The 16,417-nt window shown below is 43.1% G+C and overlaps 1 protein-coding gene across 5 annotated transcripts in view; it reads right to left on the reverse strand.

Moving 5' to 3' along the window:
- Window positions 1-16,417, reverse strand: part of Mrtfb (myocardin related transcription factor B) — a 165,245-nt gene that overhangs the window by 145,446 nt on the left and 3,382 nt on the right. For 4 of the 5 annotated variants that reach the window (XM_055597742.1, XM_055597740.1, XM_055597746.1 and 1 more), the window contains exon 2: window positions 11,502-11,562. The exons of the other annotated variant lie outside the window; for it this stretch is intronic. The gene's annotated coding sequence lies outside the window, so the exon portion shown is untranslated. The remainder of the gene's footprint in view (window positions 1-11,501; window positions 11,563-16,417) is intronic. 5 annotated transcript variants of the gene reach the window in all.

Below are 16,417 nucleotides of genomic sequence, written 5' to 3' on the forward strand. Positions count from 1 at the left end.
CATTTTCCTGATTGATACAGTAGGCCCAGCGAACTGTGGGAGATACCATCTCTGGGCAGGTGATCCTGGGTTGTGTAAGAAAGCAGAGTGGGAAGTCTCAACAGCAAGCTGTAAGAGGTGTTCCTCTGTGTCTCTGCTTCTGTTCCTACATTAAGCCACAGCCCTGGCTTCCCTCAAAGAGGGACTATAAAGTGCAGGCTAAATCAACCCTTTCCTCCCCCAAGTTGATTCCGGTCAGTGTTAGTAAACCAGAAAGTAACTAGAGCAGCTGGTGCTAACGCTCAGTAGAGGGGGCCTTCCTGGCACACACAAGACCTTGTCAGACCCTGCCATTAAAAATAAAGAAGTACACACCTTTAATCCCAGAATGAGGCCAACCTGGTCTATATAACAAGTTCCAGGCAGGCCAAAGCTAGCTACACATTAAAAAAAAAAAAAAAAAAAGAGTGAGTTGCCTGAATTCTGTAGCTCTTTCAACAGCATACTGAAACTTCTGCTGTAGCAAAGGACTGATGTTACTGTCTTCAACACAGCTTTCCCTTTGACCTTTATTCTACATAAACACAACTGTAAAAGTAAATGACTACTGTGTGGAAAAGTGAACTAACTGGTCTCCCTGGATTATGCAGTGGTCTGCTGACTGGCTCTGAAGAAAGCCTGAATGTTTCACTCAACCATGACTGATTTCTGTCACTAGATACTGAAATCATTACTACTGAAACCTGCCCTAAAGCAGTTCATTAGGTCAGGTAAACTAATTCACTGCACATGCCCTCTTGTCTGGCCTTGTTGAAGTGCTGGACTTGATGCGGCAGGGTCAGGATCACATTACAAAGCTGTTGTGTCTTCTCTTGGGTAGACTTAGTTATTGTACTAAGACAAAGTGAAGGAAGGCGGTGGAATACGCACTGCAGCCGACCCGCAACAGCCACTCTACGAATAGAGCCGGCTGGCTCCAATCCTTCCGCTCGGAATAGGAAAGGGAGTGGAAAGCTCACAAGGACTAGACTGAAAGCTTTGAAACTAGTAATAACAACTGAAATTTTCACGTAAATTCTTAGAGGTTATATCAAAGACTTTATATTCCATACTTTTAAGTATTCCATATTTTTATATCCAATAGCTTTTCATTTCTGTTTTGGGGGGATGTATTTGTGTATTTTCTGGTTTCCAACAGGCTCTTGCTGTGTATCCTTGCCTGGGCTGGATTACAGATGTGTGCTACCACACATCTTAAGAACATTCTTTATTCTTGGTTTTAGAGAATTCTGTGCTATGGACTCAGTACAAGAACTGTGTCATACAGAGGATAAACATGCTTTATTTATTCACCAGTAAAACCCAGAAGACAAACATCTTCCTGCTGATCAAGAACATCTATTTGAAAACTACTCTTTACTGTTCCTTGAGTGATACTGTTTCTGGATTTTTCTAAGAATCAACTAAAAATGGACTTCAGATTCCCTTGGGAAAGAGTTTCATCTTCTAAATGCTCTCAGTTGCCTCTGAAATACCATGTTCTATCTTCTCAAAAGAGTAATGTTATGAACACCAAGCGTTTCGTGGCCTGACAAGAGGATTCTCTGCAGCATGTTCTATAAGCATCATACCCTAACCTGGACCCACATTACCTGCTAACCCTGCAAGTGTTCAGTAACCAGGGAAGACTGGAGCACAGGTTCTCTGAGCACAGTCTGCAAATACCCTGATCCAGAGAGCAGTGGCACCCACCAAACAAAAGATGACAAGTAAACTACAGTACCCAGAAATTCACTTTCTGATTTTTGTTTTTTAGAGTTTTAAAAATGAAAATGATTCCTTATTTAGCAAAACAGTAAAACAACAACAACAACAACAAATTATCCAAAAAGCTGACACACAGCATGTGACAGATCCACTTTGACTTAGGTTGTCCTGACTTCTGTCACAGTGGAAGAACAATGCCTGAGTGCCCTTCAAGCTCCAGAGCCATCGGTGCTTCCACATGACATTGTCACTGGCAGGTACAGTCCTACTACTACATTTTACTCTGAAAGGAAACACTTCCAAGGCATGGCCCAGCATCTGCTGCCAGTTACTAATCACTTGGTACCTCATACCCATCATCCTCACCATGCTAGCGAACACTCAGACGATAGTGACCATGTCACAACCACAGAGCTACCTTGCATTACTAACAGTTCAGAGGACATCTTGTACTGTCTAACAAGGAGTCTCCCAGGCCAGGTGCAGCTATACCTGCTGAGAATGTAGACTCACCTCACCATGTAGACCTATAGTTTAATTTTTCTAAGTGGGGCCAGTATTCTTTAATTTGCCTTAATCTGAAGGTCTGTCTTAGCATAGAAGAGAATTTGTGACTACAGAGCTGGCTGCATACCACACCATCTACTCTGAACATCTCTAAGTACATAGCCTATGCTACTATATTTATGCAGTGAAGCCAGAGCTTTCTGGTAAGATGGCTCAACAGAAAAGTGTTTCCTGTAGAAGCACGAGGCCCTGACTTTGAACTCAGCACCTCTACCACCTCCCTGTACCACCCCCCATCCAGCTGAGCGTGGAGCTGGAGAGATGGCCCAGTAGTTAAGAGTGCTCACTGCTTTTGCAGAGATCTGCCCTCTTCTGGTCTTCACAGGTTCCTACACTTTTTGTCCTCTTCTGGTCTCCACAAGTTCCTACACATAAACAGTACCCAAACACACAATCAGGCATAGACAGATATGGATAAAATAATTTTTTCAAGCTGGTCATAGCAGTTGACTCTACAGCCAGCCAATCTAGCAAACCCTAGGGTCAGTGAAAGGCCATGTCTCAAAATATAAGGTGGAAAGCAACATAGGAAGACATCTGACATCATCATCTGACCTCCACCCTCAACGTAATTATTTTTACATTTATGGATGGCTTTATTAGCAGTACTATTACTCTTTATCATGTTTAAAGTGGCTTTAAATTATGACAATTCTAATTTATCAGTGCTTAGAAGTACATAATTTGTGGAAAGCTATAACAGGTTGCATTATTAAATAACTTCTCAGTCATTCTTCTGTCTATGTAATACTGGCACAATGGTTTTTCAGTGGTGCTCCTGGAGCCCAGTCAAATGCCAGCAGGGTCTTGGAATGAAGCTCCTGCTTTACCTACTACAGACTTATATTTCCATGGAAAATAAATACATCCAGAAAAGGAGCTAGCAGGCCACACAATTCCCACCATTTTAGGACTTCTGCTATCTCTGAGATGAAGAATAAAACAGAAATTTGGACCTCACTACATAGAAGCAAGAAGAACCCGAACAGCATCTACAGCCCTTTGTCATAAGGAAAGTCCAGACATGGTGAACATGACCTGTTATGAATAAAACTATAGCACCTACAAGTGATGTGTTTGTGAAATGTTGTTTACCTGCTATGTGTGTACCGTCCTCCCCTCCCTCTCCTTACCTCTCTGTTATGGGTGTTGTAACCTGTTCTGGTCAGGATTTCTATTGCTGCAATGAAACATCATGACTAAAAAGCAAGTTTTTAGTTTACTGGGGCTACAGGGCTTTATTGGACTTACATCCTGCTATTTATCATCAAAGGAAGTCAGGACAGGAACTCAAACAGGGCAAGAACCTGGAAGCAGGAGCTGATGTAGAAGCAATGGAGGGGTGCTGCTTACTGGCTTGCTCAGCCTACTTTCTTACAGAACCCACCCAGGACCACCAGGTACGGGGTCGCACCACCCACAATGGGCTGGCCCCTCTCCCACTGATCGATCACTAATTGATCTCATAGAGGCATTTTCTCAATTGAGATTTCCTCAGATAACTCTAGTTTGTGTGTGAAGCTGACATAAAATTAGCCAGCACATAGCCTAGCTTTTTTCTTTGTCTTGCTCTTTTATATTTTTGTATAAATATACAAAATTTGGTTTTGGAAATCCTGACTACCCTTCCTCTACCTCCCAAGTGCAGGGACTATATTATGATTCATGCCAGCACTCAGCCTAACATCTACAAGCACTTTAACAAAGTGCTTAAATTAAAATGTTTTCGTCTCAGTATGGACAGATTATTCAGATTTGCCACCTTCCCATTATTTGTGCTCTGTCCTTGGGAAAAAAAAATCATGTCTGCTAAAATTATATGAGATTGTGGTTACTTTTTTTTGTTTGTTGTTGTTAGTTTTGGTGTTTTGTTTTGTTTGTTTTCTAAGACAGGGTTTCTTTGCATAGCCTTGGCTGTCCTGGATTCACTTTGTAGACCAGGCTGGCCCTGAACTCACAGAGATCTGCCTGCCTCTGTTCCCCAAAAGTGCGGCACAGGTATGTGCCACCGCACCTGGCACACTAATTACTTAACTCACTAACTACTTCTTTAAAAAGTTATCACTTTAGAAAACACAATAAGCTGTACCCCATCAGATGCACTTGGATTGGAGCAAGAACTGGTAAGTACATCACAACTCAATAATCTCCACTACAGTTGACTTAAAGTATGGGATTATACGTAAAGGTCTGAGACCCGGGCACAGGAGTTTCTTGTGTGATTATTAACCTACATGGCAAACTCCACACCTTTATTTACTTATGCTTTTAAAATGTTTTTGCCTATGTGTCTACTGCATGCATGTGTGTATGCATGTTGGTATGTGTATGCATGCATATGAGTATAACAGATGTGATCGTGTGTGTGGGCCCAAAGGAAACATCTGGTGTTGTGCTCAATCAGGATTTATTGAAGCCATTTATTCTCTTAGTTAAAACCCAGAGTTCCCTGATCAGCTGGTCTCACTTGCCAGTTTGACCACTTGTGCTTCCAGGGTATGCAGATTACAAGAGGACAAGTCTGCCCAGCTTTACCCGGGTTCTGGGTATCCAAACTCTTTTGAGGTAGTGTCTCACTCTGTAGCTGGGCTGGCCTGGAACTCTTAGTAAGCTAGGGTGGCCTAGAACTCAGAGAATCCCTGCCTCTCAGTGCTGGCCTTATGAGAATCCTGTGTTACCACAGTTGGCCCGGGTTCTTCCATGTATTCTTTTCTCAGTCTTTGAGTAGCTTTGTGAAAATGCAGCTCATCTAAGGCCTTAATCCATCTGCAAAGTCTACAAGCTTTTAGCTACAGTTCAAATGAAAATGATCAGTTTTTTAAAAATAACTATAGCAACATTATCTTATAGTAATTTAAAAGGCTGTAACTTGACTTCTTGCAGAGATACGTCTATTAAATTTCAACTTGTTAAGATCCTGCATTTGCAGCCAAATTTAATCAATGTTCTATGGTAAAACAAACAAACAAAAACAAAAACAAAAACTATCCCTGGGTGACCTGCTCTTTTCTGAAAGAAACTGGAAGGAGTAGTGGGTCTTGGGGAGCAGGAAGGTTAAGGTGGGGTGGAAACTGCTGTTGGGATACATTGAAAACAAACAAACAAAAACAAATAAAATCATGAGTCAAACAAACAAAAAACTAAATAAAAATAACTCGTATCTTACTGTAAGGTAGACAGAAAAGATTCGAGGCAATAAGCAACATTAAAAAATATAATTAGCATTCTTTATCTGTCAGTTCTGCAGCTATGGATTCAACCAGAAGGTATCTTTAAAAACGCTACTTTTATCCTGTGCATGTCCTCCTTTCCCTAACCTACACGATGCAACAATGTATACAACATTTACACTACTGGCATGATAAGTAATCTCGGGATGATTTGAAATAGACAGAAGAGCTGGGGAGATGGGTCAGCAGTTCACCCGGGCAGCTGCCAGCTGCCAGCAAGTCTAGCTCCAGGGGAGTACCTAGGCCTCCATAGGAACCCATTCTCCTGCACAGATCCTGCCACACATCATTAGAAATAAACCTTTAAAGGAGACAGAAGAATGTATACAGATAGGTAAGCTGGGTGTGGTGGTACACACCTGCAATCTCAGCACTCGGGCAGGCGGAGGCAGGTAGATCTCTGTGAGTTTGAGGCCAGGCTGGCCTACAAAGCAAGTCCTGGACAGCCAAGGCTACACAGAGAAACCCTGTCTTGAAACCCCTTCCCTCCAAAAAAGAATGTGTACAGGTTAGATGGAAACTTTATTATAAAGGCCTTGCACATCCTTGGATTCTGGTACTCAAAAGGTGTTTGGAAACAACAGTCCTGGAACTTAGAGATAGTTGAACATGCAGACACCACCATGCCATTGGCAGGGTGGTGAAACAAGAATGTTGAGCCTACAAATGCAACGCAATTGCATTTTTGCCTTAAAAACACTTTGCCCAAGTCAGAACATAACATTACTAATATATATAAACACAAGCATGCTTTTATAAAATTTAAATAATAAAAATAATAGCACATTCAAGCCACCAATGGTTTGGTTTTCTTTGACATGGAGAGAAGATGGAGTTGGAAGCAGAGTCACTTCAACATTAAATGGCAAACACCACCGTCAACCTTATCTCTGGCCCAGTGTCCGGCATCTCTTATGAGATAGAAAGGAGTCTGATTTCAAGACACCAAGGTTTGAAACCTGCAAATCATTTTATTTTTACATAGAAGACAGAACTATACTAACATTCTCAAGTCTAAAATATTGCTGTCAACTGAGTCCTTATTTTTAAGGTGAACTTCCAGCCCCTCCCACTCAGAGGCCTGGAGTTACTAAGCTCCTTACTTCACATTTCCATGGCTGACCAGGGCATGTTTTCTGAGTACAATCTGATTGTCCCAAGTGTTTCATTAACATCTTGAGTTTACAGAAGAGATCTGGAACCAGCCAGGATTCCATCCTCTGACTCAGTTATTCTTAAAGGGAAAGTCTCTCTGTCTTTATCATCTTTATTCCCTAAGTCTAATTTTAGAAAAAAAAATTAATTTATTGACAGGATTGTCAACAGGGAACTAATGACATTAAGTGTCAGGTGGAACAAAAAGGAAAGGAAAAGAAAAGAAGAAAGAAATAGGCACAGTAATATTACTTTGACCTGGAAATCATAGACTACAGAGTATCTGCACTAGAAATGTCCCTTAGTCAATAAAGGCCTGGCCTGATACAGTAACTCCCATGTCTCTGTTTGCTCTCCATCTAAGAGATGGCCCATCCAAGCACTCGCTTCAAACACTTATCATGTGGCAAGTGCAGGATAGAGGCTCTGGAGAGGCACAGTGAAGAAAATATTCTCTAGCTTCTGGCAGTCAAAGAAGTCAAGTACATCAAATTATTAAAATGTTCAGCCCAGCAGTGTATACCTAAACTAAATTGGTCTAAAGCAGTTCAACTGACTTCTTACCTTCTGCTCTTCCCCCTCTTAACCTCATCATCCTTGGGCAGAAATGGCTCCCAAAGCCACAAACTTTTGAGGTATCTGAGACCTCTCCCTTCATGTCAGATCCTGGGCCAGCCTACATTCCCAGAGTGATATGCACCGATAGACCTGCCGGACACCTTCCCCATCTACTAAGAATCAGTGACAATGGCAGAGGGCTCCAGTAAAGAGGGCACAAAACTCACCCACGCTGGAGTGTTGCTGTGGCTTTTAAAATGAGGGCTAGAGAGGAGGAGAGGCTCACTCCCCTCTGGCTTCAGTGTGAGCACAGCCCTGCCCAGTGGTCAGGCCCACACTGTTCATTCCCACTGTGCCTGCAGTACTCTGGTTTCTGCAGTACTATGTTTTGTGTGAGACCTTCTCCAGGGATCTTCAAATAATTCTCCCCTTACCTGCCACAATATGAGCGAGCTTCCTGCTAACTTGCAGCGAGGCACCCTGACTAGGTCTCCTGCCCCATGCTTTTCCAGTGTCTGTCTTCACTGCACCTACTACTACTATTCTGCTAAATGACACGGCATCAAACCTCTCTCTTATCTCCCATCTCTTTCCCCACAGATTAGTGCGGCTATCAGGACTCATCAAGACTTACAACTGGTCACACAGCAGGCTTAAACATGGGTGTCATGGATGGCAGGTGCCATATGCACAGCATACCCAGCAGCAAGGACCAAAAGAGACAATCACTGGAGATAAATTCTTGTCCCCACCTAGCTTTAGCATCTGAGCCCACTCTGTGCACCTCGACTCCCCAACCCAACACACAAATAAAAAGCCAAGAAGTAGAAAGCACCCAAATGTCCACCAACTGATAAGCAGAATAATGTATTTCCACATACCAGAATATTATACTGAATTAAAACTGAGGCTTTGATATCTGCTACAATGTAAATGAACCTCAATAACATGCTGTGCTGGACAGTTTTATGTCAACTTGACATAAGCCAGAGTCATTTGAAAAGGAACTTCAGTTAAGAAAATACCCACACCAGAGTGGCCTGTGGGCAAGCCTATGGTGCACTTTCTTGATTAATGATTGACGTAGAAGGGCTCAGCTCACTAAGAGCAGTGTTACCTGTTGTGATAGTGATCCTAAGTTACACAAAAAAGCAGGCTGAGCATGTCACAAGGAGCAAGATAGCTCTCCTTCACAGCCTCTGCATCAGCTCCTGCCTCTAGGTTCCTGCCCTACTAGAGTTCCCATCGTGACTTACCTGAGTCACTGTGTGTAAGCCAAGAGTTATAAGCTGAAATAAACCTTTTCCTTCCCAAGCTGTGTTTGGTCATGGCGTTTTATCACAGCAGTAGAAACTCTAAATAAAAGTACCATATACTAGATGCCTACATTTGTATGATACATCCAGAATAGCTAATCCATGAAGACAAAGATTAGTGCTGCCAGGAACAGGATAATGTGTGGGAAGTGATTGTAGAGGGATTTGGTATTCTGCATGGAGAGTACTGACTTAAGACAATAGTAACTGGTACAGAACTCTATGAATACACTAAAAACTACTTTTATGTACCTTGTGTAATTAAATATGAACAAAACCATTATTTTAAGAAATAATGGCATAGAGGCAAATCATAGTGCCTCTGCTCAGGGTTCTGCTTGAATCTGCCTGCAGCAGAATAAGCTGTCTTCAGGACATACAATATGTTCAAATGAGGAAAGAATTTATTTTCCTACCAATAAATCCCTATAGTGATCAACCATAAAAGCAAATCCAAAGTAAACAGAGCCAAGAACAAAAGAGCATACAATCTGCAACCAGCCAATAGGTAGATGGAACCACCTCAATACTGCATAAGAAAAAGTGTTCTCAAACACAGCTCACTTCCAGCTGACCACAGCAACTTCAACAGGTCCAAGGGCACCAGCCTCATGAGGAGAAAATCCACAGCCTCTGGACTAGCACAGAGGGAGACAAGCTCTCTCCTCTGACTACAGCAAAGGCCTGCACAAGGCCTGCTTGTACTTGGCTGTCAGGAGCCTTGCATCTTAAGAGCATTGCTAAATTAAACAAGTCTGAAGACAGCCAGACACAGTGGCAGGCTGGAAGATTTCATCAGGCTAAGGATGTAGGAAATCAAGAGAAAACAGCACTGGGAGGATGACATAGCTTGACTGTCATTCTGTTTAAGATTGCAGATTCTACCATATCACAGGCACTCTAACCATTCCTAACACAATGCCTACATCTTTTGTGGGTATACAGAGACATACAGATCTGGAAGCCAAAGAGAGGATTTGAGCCATGCTTTTTAGAACTCACTAGCTACATGCCCAAGGACAAATTTCACTGTGTCCTTCTATCAGATGCTGAACGAACAAAATAAGGTCATGAAAACAGGCTACAGTACTCAAGAATGCCCGCCATAAAACTTTTTCTCCTCAGAACTCCATGTGATACTCCATACAGGATTTTTCCTCAGTCCCAGTCACTGACACCAGTCATGCTTCTTCCTGGATTCATCTCCATGGAGCAACCACCAAAAGACGCCATGAAGACTGTATATTAAATAATCTCCCTCCTCCATCCAGCTCGACACAGAACTGAAGACAAGAAGCCATCAATAAAGCCTCTCAAATGAATTAAATCAGGGTGTGACACAAAGCCTTCATTCACCTAACAGGTATTTAAAAGCACTGAACCGAGACAGTTGAAGTGCATATTGTACAGAACAGTAATTGGTAACCTTTCCATAAGACTGATGCAATATGATTATAATTCCCAAGTGTCAGCAGTCAGTTTTTAAGGTAAAAGAAAAAGGAAGTGGGATGGCTTCAAGCACTGGGAGAGAGGTGTGGGAGGGTGTACTCTCCCCCTGACAACAATTCTCATTTGACTGAAGGCTGCTAGAACAAGCTCAGACTGAAAAATTCTGTCACATTAGAATCAACTGAAATACAATCAAGATGAAATTTAATGGATTTAATATACACACTTAACCTTCCCCTCTCTGAAGACACAGAAAGAAAGAAACAGAGCCTGTGTGGAGTTGTCTCTATGCTAAAGGTGAAGGGCTGGTGTGAACGGGATTCTCACGTGAGATGTCAAGTCAGCCACTAGGCTCGGCCGCAGATGAATTTCCATCAAGCTACACACAAGGCACAGCTTCCAAGGCTGGCAAGGAAGCAAATTTTTCAGGGAGGATGGGACATAGAGCTGAGGGATGTGGAATTCAGGAAATAACTTTTGGCTTCAGGCTACTGCTTACCCCTACCCCCAACCCATCCAAAAGTCTACCTTTAGCCTAGAAGCATAAGGAGCGATTAAGTCAGGCCAGCTCTGGGGGCATGCTATTCCTACCACACAGCAGCAGTTAGGTTCTTTTCCCCACACAGTTCAGTCTTATCTCCCTTACTGCAAAACAGTTTTGTCTGGGAAGTCAACAGCAACACACCCTTAATGCTCAGGCTCAGCCTCCCGCCTCTGCCCAACTTTCCATCCACCGACCACTGACTGAGTCGGCCAGTTTAAAGGCTAAACTCTGCCTGCAATGGGAAGAGAAACCCACCAAACTACCCACTGTGTAAGAAAGCCTTGAAATCAGCATACAGTGCATTTCACCAATGCAACTGAATTTGAATTAAGACGTCCATTTACTACTCACTTTCCCCAACTTAGAACTGGTTTCAAGGCATTCTCACCAGTAAAACTAAAGGGACTATGCAAACAACTTCTATACTACCACAGAAAAGGGATTCTAGAACCAAGAACTGCAGAACAATAAGGGGAAATAGGATGGCTATACTATTATTCCTAGTAAATCCTACTGACCAGAGGCAGTGTCAAAGGAGGCACAGGAAAGCCTCTTTCATTCAGAGCCTGTTACTTGTTGTCCAGTCCACCTCAGCTCAACTGTGAGCTATTTCTCGTAACGAGCTGTTAGCATTGGCAAATGGCTCAGCAGGGGAAGAACGTGCCCCAAAAGCTAATGACCCAAGTTCAATCCAGACTTCATGATGGAAGGAAAATATCAACTCCAAACTTGTCCTCTGACCTCTACCTGTGCACTACCTCCATGTGCACTCTGTGTGTGTATTTGAGAGAGAGTGTGTATTCCTGTCTCTCTCCCCGAGATGGAACAAATTTAAAATGTAGGTCCCCTATATACCTCACAACCCCTAGCTTCCATAACCTTAAACACTATACCAGAGAAAAGGAGGTTATGAAGAAATCATAAAAAAAGACTTACCTCGGTAAAAATATTTATTTTCCTGTCTTACATTCTCTTTCTTAGCACTTTTATTATGAACCTGAAAAAGAAAGCAGAAATTACTTTTTTTTTTTTTTTTTTGGCCACCGACCTACCACATGCCAGCAGGTGATTACAGACAAATCAGAGGACTGGGGTCCCAAAAAGGGACTCCAGGAAACAAAACCCTGCTGTGACTGGAAAGCTTCCAAATTCTTCAGGGATCCACAGATGATGGGATCTCTGCAGTAGGCTGGGAGCTGGGGGTGGACTCAGACCACGTGCACCACCCAGGACATCTTTAGTTGTGCCCATTTTCTGTGTGTCTACCAACAGCACCCAACCAAGGACATGAGGGTCACATTTGATGACCCAGCCAGGGACTCTTTGGTGGCTCTCGAACAAGCATTCACGTTTTTGTTATTGTAGCTTCTTATAAAGAAGAACCTGCCTCTCACATATCTCCCTAACATTTTCCATGGCTCCTATAACTGCGTTCAAGTGGCTAAGAGCATAACAGGTAAGAAGAGGATGAGATGGGCTTCTGACTCACAAAGCAGAAAGGAAGATGGGGTCAAGTCTTCCCTCACTTGTTTAACTTTGGTGTGCCTCCACCAGGTGTTTGCTGGAGTACTAGCTTCTTCATGGTATGGACATGGTCTCTCTCCAGTTTCCAAGATAATTGTGGAACAAATCATCAGCCAAACAAGCTACTGGATGTGACACTGTTTATCCTGAATGTCATATTGGCTAGCAGCATGAAGCAACAGAACATTTTGAAGAGTATCCTAGAAACACAAGGCCGAGCAGCATCATGGCCAGGGTGTGTTCAAGAGAGGATTAAGTAGTGAGAGGCCAGAAAGCAAAAAGGCAGCCTTGAGTGCCAGACTAAGCCTCATTCTCTATTCTCAAATGTATTGATTAGTAAGTGTACTACGGCAAGCCTATAATCCCAGCTAGTCGGGAGACTGAGGCAGGAAGATTACAAACTCAAGACTTGACTGAATTCTAGAGTGAATTCAAGGCCAGCCTGAGAAACTCAGTGGGACTCAACCCCAAAATTGAACAATAAAAGGAGAGAGACACTGAAGTTGTCAGAGCAGTGGCAGAGTGCTTGCCTAGCATATCAGAGACCCTGGCTATATCACCACTACCGGAAAATAATTTTTTTAAAAAGTTGATGACCCTGTTCAAACTAAGATCTCAGCTTTAACTTTATAATATTCCTGTGACTTTTCTCTTTCAAAAATGTCAAGGAGAGAGTAGGAAATGGAAATGGGGAGAAGTAAACGTACAGACTAGCTAAGTTTGTCCCTTTCACCTTAATATGTCTACTTAGTGACTTTTATAGATGGATCAATTCAGGCTTGGAAAAAGATAAACACACTTTAATGTGATTTCACTTCTTTCTTTATTTTCCCTTAAAAAAGTAGGGCATGGGTGGTGAGAGGTGACTAACACACACAGCGGCACAGCACTGAATTCCCAGACAAATGCACCGAGTATAGTGGACAGCTGCAGAGATGCAGCTGAGTTTATGCCCCAGCCCCTTGCCCCCAAACCAGGCTGAATCCTAAACGGACCAAAGACTGAAATGTAGAAGTAAATTCATGGACATCCTAACAGAAACAGGAATGAGGATGCCTACATGGAAACCTTAAAGAAAAAGATGAGGAGCTAGAGCAATGGCTCGGTGGTCAAGAGCACTGGCTGCTCTTCCAGAAGATCTGGCTTCTACTCCCAGGACCCACATGGTGGCTCCCAACTATTTATAACTCCAGTCCTCAGAGGATGCAACACCATCTTCTGGCCTCTACAGGCACTGCATGATGTGGTGCACAGATACACGTTTAGGAAAAACTATAGACATGAATAATTGTCTTTAAAGAATATCTTTTTTTTTTAAAAAAAAAAAATGAGGCTGGAGAGATGGTTCAATGGTTAAGGACACTTGTTGCTCTTGCAGAGGAACCAGGTTCAGTTCCCAGCACCCACACTGTTGGTTCACAACCATCTGTTACTCCAGTTCCAAGGGATCCAATATGCTCTTCTGACCTCTGTAGGCATGCATATGAAACACATACTTACTTGCAGGCAAAATCGCTTATATACATAAAATAAAATTTAAAAATCTTCAGAAAGAAAAGAAAAAAATGTGAGCCTTCTGTTTGCCACAGTGCACCAAGGTGAATAAACTCCAAGAGATAAGGTGAGGACTGAGACTACAGGCATACAAGGACAACCTTGATTATCTATAGAGTCCTAGAAATCAGAAAAAGAAAAATGCAGAGGGCATGGAAAGATGGTTCACAAAAAAGGAAATGAAGTGCTGGCAAGGTGGCACAGAGAGTAAAGTGCTTGCTGTGCAAGCGTAAGGACACAGGTTCAGATCTAATACTCACATAAAGCCCAGCATGGTCCTGCATGTCTGGAATCCCATGTTTCTACAGTGAGATAGTAGGCTGAAACAGGAGGACACCTGGGAAGCTTGCTGGCAGGTAGCCTGGTCTACACAGCAGCAACTGTGTCACAGAGCAACAGAGACTGTCTCAAGGTGGAAGATGAAAAATGATGCTCAAGGCTGTCCTCTAACCTCTACGTGCATAGTCTCCAAACAACAGCGATACAGTGCACACCTTGACTTGTGCTGTGCATATGTCTTAGGGTACTATGGCTGTGAAGAAACAGCGTACTGATCATCACTGAAGTAGGTCAGGAAAGAAACTCCAACAGGACTAGAACCTGGAGGCAGGGCCTGGTGCAGAGGCCACAGAGGGGTCCTGCTTACTGGCTTGCTTCACACAGCTTGCTCAGCCTGCTTTCTTATAGAACCCAGGACCACCAGCCCAGGGATGGCCCCACCCACTGGGCTGGGCCCTCCCAAATCAATCTCTAATTAAGATAATGCCCTATAGGCTTGCCTGCAACCAGATCTTCTAGAGGCCTTTTCTCATTTGAGGCTCCCTCCTCTCAGATGACTTTAGCTAACACAGCATGTAATTCACAGATGATTTCACACTCCGTGGAGTATGTTTATGAGTTACATGTAAACACTATCTCATTGTATAACACTAAAACAAACCTGGATTTCATCATCTACACAGAATCTTTCACAGAAACTAGGGGACAACCAAGCCTGTGTAAGTTCAAAGTGGTGCAACTTGTGAAGAAAGGAATTATTTATGACAATTAAAACACACAGCCCACTGACCTAGCAACCCCACTTCTGGGAGTATATCACAGACATGCTTGTCTGAGTATAAAATCACACTCAAATTTTCACAATGGCATGCTCTGTAAGACTGAAGACAACACAAATGTCTCCAAGCAGGGTCGGCCAAGCAGAACCAGGACAGAGCAAATGCCTAGAGCTGTTTAAAAATGTTTTCTGGGGACTGGCCATGTCCTACCCTGGCTTTCCACTAGTCACATGAGTTACACGCTCATTTACAGAAAACACCCTTTTTAAAGATTGTATCATTTTATTTTGTGCACATGAGTACATATGCATATGTACCACATGCACGCAGTGACCTCAGAGGGCAGAAAAGGGTACTGGATTCCCTGAGACTGGAGTTACAGCTGGGTGTGAGCCAACCATGTGAGTGCTGAGAATTAAACCTGGTCCTCTGCAAAAGCCCCAGAAAACATATTTTTTTAAAAAAAACAAGGTTTCTCTGTGTAAGAGCCCTGGCTGTTCTAGAACTTGATTTGAGAACCAGTCTGGCCTCAAACTCATAGAGCTCTGCCTGCCTCTGCCTCCCCGAGCCCTGGGATTACAGGCGTGCACAACCACACCCAGCTTAAACCGGTTCTTAAATGTTGAAACAATACTCACAAAAGAGAACTGCCTCTAAACCAGAGTCCAAATTTAATGATTAAGAGAGACTGTTTCTTTTCAAGTCTATATTGAAAGACAATTTTAGTGTGGCCATGACAAAAAGTTAGCATTTCCCTACTCAGTCAAGCAAAGCATGAGATGACGCACCACTGACTTAATAAAACGCAAAGTGCTCCCTCACCTGCCCAGACTTCCGGTGACATGCTGTATTCTGTTGCTACTTCTCCATGTACATTTGTATGTCATGTGTATTGTGTATACATGCATGTGTCTGTGTATAGATACATGTGTGTGGCTGCACATAGATGTATGTGCAGATGCATTTGGAGGCCAGGGGTAGATATCAGGAATCATCCATAATTGCTCTTTCACCTTATTCATAGAAGCAGGTTCTCTCACTCAAACCCAGAGCTCACTGCTAGGGTTAGTCTCACTAGCCAGCTTGCTCTGGGCATGCAGTCTCTGCCTTCCAAGGCTGAAATTACAGGTGGGCCACCACTCCCACCCAGCATTTACCTGGGCCCCTTCCAGTGCTCAAGCCTGTGTTATAAGCACCTTAACTATGGAACCATCTCCACAGCCCCTCATCTGGCACTTCTCACAGGCTCAGCTCAGCACTGGTCTGCATGACAAACAAGCCTCAGGGTCTTATGAAGAGCTGCTAGCCCGGGGAACACCAAACATGAAAGAAAAAAAAAAAAAAAAAAAACAACAACAAAAAGGCAAAACCAAGTCCACCTGGGAACGAGGTGCTCAGCAATTGTGCAGCAGATTTCCCTCGTCTTCGGTGTCGAATGGCTGAGACACCCAGGGACAGCTCTCCGCTACACTGCCTGCTCGAACAGTGTTTTCAAACACATTTCTTACGAAGCAGCAGCAATTGTGAAATTAATCTGAGGATGGCCCATTCAAGAAAAAATTATGAGAACAAGCTTTAGAGAATGGAAGAGCAAATAAATCAGCAGACCAGCATACCTCACATTCACCTCATGCTTGCAGAGGCCACCAGCCCACATAAGACTCTTCTCCACACACACACACACACACACACACACACACACACACACACACACAC

The sequence above is a fragment of the Psammomys obesus genome, unplaced genomic scaffold (assembly GCF_907164565.1).
Source record: "Psammomys obesus unplaced genomic scaffold, mPsaObe1.curated_primary_1811, whole genome shotgun sequence".
Classification (NCBI taxonomy): domain Eukaryota; kingdom Metazoa; phylum Chordata; class Mammalia; order Rodentia; family Muridae; genus Psammomys; species Psammomys obesus.